The sequence below is a fragment of the Pezoporus flaviventris genome, unplaced genomic scaffold (assembly GCF_033815535.1).
Source record: "Pezoporus flaviventris isolate CSIRO_AGI_PZ_B2104156 unplaced genomic scaffold, CSIRO_AGI_Pfla_v1 ptg000041l, whole genome shotgun sequence".
Classification (NCBI taxonomy): domain Eukaryota; kingdom Metazoa; phylum Chordata; class Aves; order Psittaciformes; family Psittacidae; genus Pezoporus; species Pezoporus flaviventris.
This window is the reverse complement of record NW_026892589.1, coordinates 4,450,528-4,456,529: the sequence shown is the minus strand read 5'-3', so window position 1 is coordinate 4,456,529 and position 6,002 is coordinate 4,450,528. Positions and strand designations below refer to the sequence as shown.

At 42.7% G+C, this 6,002-nt stretch overlaps 1 protein-coding gene across 1 annotated transcript in view; it reads right to left on the bottom strand.

Annotated features, from left to right (window-relative positions):
• The window catches only part of LIMK2 (LIM domain kinase 2), an 82,362-nt gene that overhangs the window by 35,026 nt on the left and 41,334 nt on the right, over positions 1-6,002 (bottom strand). The gene's annotated exons all lie outside the window — the stretch shown is intronic.

The following is a 6,002-nucleotide window of genomic DNA, read 5'->3' as shown; positions in this document are numbered from 1 at the left end:
TGTGCAGGCTGCATGCATTCATTTCCTGGAGACGGAGAGTCGAGACCTCGAGTGCACAGAGAGACAGCTTGAATTTCTCATATCTCAAACTCTTCCTTTTTTTCAGAGACAGTTCCTGCCTTTGTCCAGCTCCACTCAGCCCTATGAAAACCCAAAGTGCGATGGGCAGGTTGCAACACTCTGTTTCAGGATGGCCTTATTTTGACTAGAAAATCCTTTCTAAGGCTCTGTGCTATAAGATCTCTTAACATCTTTCTAGCATAAGGGGATGGAGTAACAAGGATTTATGTGAAATTTGATACTGTCCTCCCCGAATACCTGGAAGGCAGTGAAAATAAAAATGAGAGAGTACATATAAACATGTGGTTTTGCTTCTGGCCTACCTACATCAAGTGCTAGGTCATTAGTTAAATGCACTGTGTTCTAACTCAACGCCATTATATTCTAAAGAGGTAAGTGAAGTAATGGGGCATACTTTTATTATACCTTTGTTCCTTCCTGGTCTTTTTGCTTCCTAGTGGTGGTACCAGTTTGAGCCCTGACTTTCTGAAAGAATGGCAAACTCAAGACCAAAATAACAACAGAGATTTACCCTATTCTGTAAACATACTTAAGGAACAGTCTTTAATTTGTAAATAGATGTAAAAAAAGTCCATGTGCATATATAAGATTAATGAAAAGGGCTATCTCTGCATGCCTATGGCATATGTGCAACCCAAAAAGCCTTTCTACACAGGAAAGAAAAGGCAGCTTCCCAAAATAAACAGCTCCTCCCATAGCCGCCAGGCAAACACCTGTGGAGAGAGGTCTTTTACAGAAGCCATGTGCCAATGGTTTTATCTGCTTTCAGGTCAGCTAAGAAAATAAAATCTGGAGAGGAGATCTCTGCATTGTAAATGTCCGTGAATCCAGCGCTCTTGTGAGGAAACACTAGTAGCTCTACTGAAAAGGTTTGGTCTCTGCTTCTCTGCTCACATGCTGAATTACAAAGAGACCCATTACTAAATGGGGCTCTGCTCTTACCCTCATTTGAGGCCTAGTCCCAAACCCTTAAATAGATAAGAAAATTAATTTGGTGGGGTTTTTTTATGTTTACAATCTCACTGCCTTCCTGTTGTCATGGGATATGGTTCACTTGCTTACAATGAATGGTTGTACTATTTAGACATGCATTTTCATCAGGAATGGGACATTTTGCATATTTAAGTGCAACTCTAACCTCATGCTTTCCACAACAGAATCTAACTCTTACTTTGATAATATTCCATGATTATTAGCCCAGAGTTTTGGTCTGTCCCTTTTGGTTGTGCAGTCAGCTTCCATAGTGAGTGAGGGATTGAAGCATATTTAATAATCCCATCCAACTCCCTGGACGTTAATTTTGAACAGATATCAGAAGAGAAACTTTACTTCCTTTGACTCAGATCTCCAGATGTTTTGGTGCTGCCTTTTTCATGTTTCTTGTGTGCAGATAAACATTATTTTTAGATCAGCATTTCCTAACAAGAACACACGTTGGTTTATCTGAGTGCTCAGCTTTGTTAGCTACTCCTGTGCACAACAGTGAAGTGAGGAACAAGAAAGCTACAAATGTACTTTTCTACCTTAAAAAAAAACCCAACAACATAACACTTTCTCCTGGTTTTCTTCATGGATTGATGCTTATTTGTACTTTTCATCTAAGTGAGCACTACACAGGTAGAACAAGACCTTCCATGCATGATTTCCTCCCCTTGAAAAACTATATTTCATAAGGTATGTATTGCATGTCTGAAGCTTACAAAGCACTTTGCAGACATTAATCCTGTCTTTGTGACATAACTATATTAACACGGAAAACTGAGGCAGAAGCTTACCTAAGGTCAAGCAACAAATCAGTAAAATAATTCAGAGTGAGGCTCCTGTTCTTGATGCAGAGACCTGTGTATCTTTCACAATAGCTTCCCTTCCTCCACATGTAAAAAACGCACGCTGGTTTTTGTCAAGAGCGGCCTGCATGTGTAGCAAAAATACATCAACAAGGCAAGTGGGAGCTGACACATCTTTGTACCTCATTCCTAACATTATTGTTACAGTTTTATGATACCTTGCTAGGAGACACACTCCCTGATAGCAGGGAAAAGCAGTGTCCAGTCCAGATACCAAGTTCAGAAGGCAGTGGAGAGAGCTATGGGCTAGGATCCAAGCTGAGCCCCTTACTACAGGGAATGGTGGAAACGCACTGGGCAGTTTGTGACCGAAAGAACACAGAAATGTTGCTGTTAGAGGCCTCAGCGTGTGAAACTTCTCAAATCAGTGATTGCCAAGAGTATTTAGTGCTAATCTCTTAATGGGAGGAAAGCATAGCTGCAGTGCTGCTCCCCCGGTAAACAATAGAGCCCCGATTGCCCTCCTGAGGCCTCTGTCCTTTTCTTACAGCCCACACAGAACGCTCATCTGAGAAGGCACTTTGGGTGAGCAGAGCAAACTCTGAACCAGTCTGAACCAGTTCAAATATCACATATGGTTGTTTTGCTTCTGCAGACTTCCTTGTTAGTCCTTGGAGGCTGTGGCTGGCATTTACTTAGCAATAGCTCATGCTGTCAGATTGAAGGGGGAGGGGAAAGCCTTTCCTTGAGCATGTCAGCAGGGGGATGCAAGAGTGCAATCAGAGATTTCTCTATCGCTCCACAGACCCCTTTGTAGTGACTGTCTTGATTTTTGGTTATACTCGGCTTAGTTTCATAAACCAATATCTGATCCTTTTGTTGCAGCTTTGATGTGGGTTTTTTCCTTCTATTCAGATTGTTTCTAGGTTAGGAATAAAGCGTATTTCTTCCAGACTCCTACATCATTGCTTACAGAAGCTTTCTTACAGGTGAGACACACAGTTATTTTCAAGATCCAGAGGCAACAAAGGAGTAAAAAAACCTGCTTTTTGGGGAGATGCAAGTACTTAATAGTGCTTAGTAATACTTGATGCTTATAGTTTTTTAAGCTTTAAGCACAAACTGGTCTAATATTCTGTTCATAGTCTCAGAGTGTACCATCTTTATTCTCAGACACCATAATTTATGAAGGAAGCAGAAAATGGTTCAGAAAAACTAGTTTTGAGGGGAGACTGGAAGAATTGTTTTGATTTGCCTAGAAAGAAAAAAGAGGAAGTTATGGGAACATGACATATGCCCTATTACAAAGAGGGCAATGGTCAAGTTTTTCCATTTTAAGCAATCCATGTTAATTTGGCTAGGAAAGAATACTTAGATTAGAAAATGTATTTTGCTTACTCTTCCCAGTATCTTATTTAGTAAGATTAAGTAACAAAGTGTTATAATTCTTTCACAGGAAGATAGATGAACTTTTGCCCTGAAAGATCTGAATGTACTTTGTTGTGGCTAGAGGAGGGTGGAGGGTTTGATGCTTCGAGCCCTTCTAAAGCTGCAGGGCTGTGGTTGCCTCTCTTTGCACAGCATACTGTGCTGTATGTTAGCTCCCTGCTTCTTCTTAAGAAAACTCTCAATACACTTTGAATTTTTCCACAGGTGAAAAAGTAGAGCAAACAAACAAGAAAGAGCAGTTGGCAGACAGGAGAGAGAAAAAGCAGACACTGTTCATTACGGAACCTGTATAAACAGCACAAAGGTACCAGCTCACAGCTGAAACTGGTTCACACTGAGTTTAGGGAGGATGCTTAATGTTTTTTATTCTTAAAAATAGCATATATATTCCCCCCTGAAGTGTTTGTGGATGTGTTGTGGCACATGTATGTGTACATACCCACAGAATTTTACATGTAAATATCTGAGGTTATAGCTGCAGAGCTATTAGCTTACTTATAGTTTAGATAGTTATTTTAAAATCAAGTCCTAGGAAGTAATGTCAGGTTTAATCTCTAAAAGTGTAGCAAGAAGAGCAAACCCATTCCCAAACAGCAGAAAGAGCAATTGAGCCTGCCTTTGACAGCTGCCACCTGGCATCTTATTAAACTTAACTCTGTGAAACTGGCAAGCATGAATCTTCCCTCATCCTGGAGAAAGCCAGAGATGAAAGAGAAATGATTCTGCTTAGAAGTCAGTGGTGGAAAAGGCTTTTATCTTTAGCATGATTATGGAGGTTTTTGCATTTCACCCAGATTCCCTATTGTCCTTCTGCACACTAGAAACTCAGATTGTTTGCTGAAACTTGGCTGGGTGTAATGAGAAGCGCAAATTTCACTTGTTACATAGCAGGAGAGAGAGCTGGGAAGGTCTGAGGTTTGTTTCCACAGAGATTACTGCCCAGCGTGCAGATCTTGGATCAGTATGTGCAGGAGGAGGTGCTTTCTGTGCATGATGACATGGAAGCATTGGTTAGTCTCATGAAATGAGCTAAAAGAAATTAATTGTACAGGCTGGCAGCCCTCTGCAAACCGTTGTTTTGGACAGACTGTGCCTCTGGATGCATCTGTGGCCCTGCAGTTTCTGACTGCAAGGAATTTGTCCCATAAAATCTCTTATGAAGAGCTATTACAAACAGAAGGCCTGATTCAATAGCCCTTATTAAAAATTCTTGCTTACTCCAGCTAGCCTTGCTTTCACAGGGTGTAACTGGAGAGCATAAGGAATGTAGAGCTCAGTGTCTGTGCAGACAATGAGCATGACGCCATAAAGCAGACATCTTAGCTGGGGATGTCAGTCAGGACTGACACACACAACTGTGTTTTTGTTTGTCTGTGGTTTTGTTCTACAACCTGGCTGGAGGGGTTTTAAATCTGACATTATTAAACTAAATTTACTGTAGTCATAAGTAATATTGTTGAAGCACGAACCACGCAAAAGGCTGAAGGCTTATGGTTTCATGTTCAGTGGTAGTGCTGCTTAATTGACCTGTTTTCCTCGTTCCCCCTCTGTCACGCTGGTACATCTGTCTTTTTTGTGGCTCTCTTGTGGACTGGATGCAGCAGGGTTAAAGGAAATGTGACCTGGGAAGAAACGGGCAAAAGCTGGGTTGGATCAGCATCTTGAGCTTGCTTGTGAGACCTGTAGCAGCCTGACAGAGAGCATTGCCAGCATGGAAACATCTGGGAGTGGAAAGAAAGGACTGCTGCTCCTGCCCTGCAAAGCGGATCATCATACACTGAATACAATATGCAGCTTTTTGGCATTTAATCACTTTTTATGTGTTCAGTGGTTTCTATGTGATTTCAAAGCACTTTAGAAGAAGGGGGCTGCCCTGTCTTCTTCTGAGGAAGAGGGCTTGGGTTGTACTTCACGAAACAGGAAGGGAAAGCGCAAAGAAGGGAGGCTGGCACATCGGCCAAGGTCAGCAGGAATTCTGTGGGAAAGCCAGAAATAGCACCGTGCTGCAGGCCTGTGACTTGTCTACAAGCCTATCAGTTGGCCCAGGCCACTTTTAAGAGCTTGTGGTCCAACAGGGCCAAGCATTCAGCGGCTTGTTTTGCACTGGTGTAAACCAGAAACATTGCTGGTGACTCCAGATGTGTACAGCCACTTCTAAACACCTCTGTCTGCTTGGAGACAAAACTATCTGTTGTTAACACTTTGAAATGTCTGCAGAGAGTCTTTATCACGGTAGCTGGATGCCTGCAATATAATCACTGTAAAGCATTTTGGGGCTGTTTGCTTTGTTTTTCTATAAGCAGGCACAGCTCTTAAGATTATGTGGAGTCAAAGGAAATCAATCGATCAGCAGAGGTAAGGCTGTAAACCTTAAATGCGGAGGTGCATGGCTTCCGTGGTAGCATGTACCCCCCACTCACGGCCTCTCTCTATAGGGCTGAGAAAACCAAAAGGGAGAATCAGGGCAGGAGAATCTGTTTCTTCGGGGTGGCTCTCTAGGGGAGACAAGACAGCGATTTTAGGTCCCTGAAGACAAACGCCCCGCCACAGTCGGCGGTTCAAGCCCAGCTCTGTGTCGGGAACCTCGTCTCCTGGCCCACGAATCTCCTGTGGCTATCGGGGACAGGGCTTGGGGAGCCTTTCCCCGTGTTTCCCCCGAGCCAAAGGGCCCCGCGGTACCGAGCA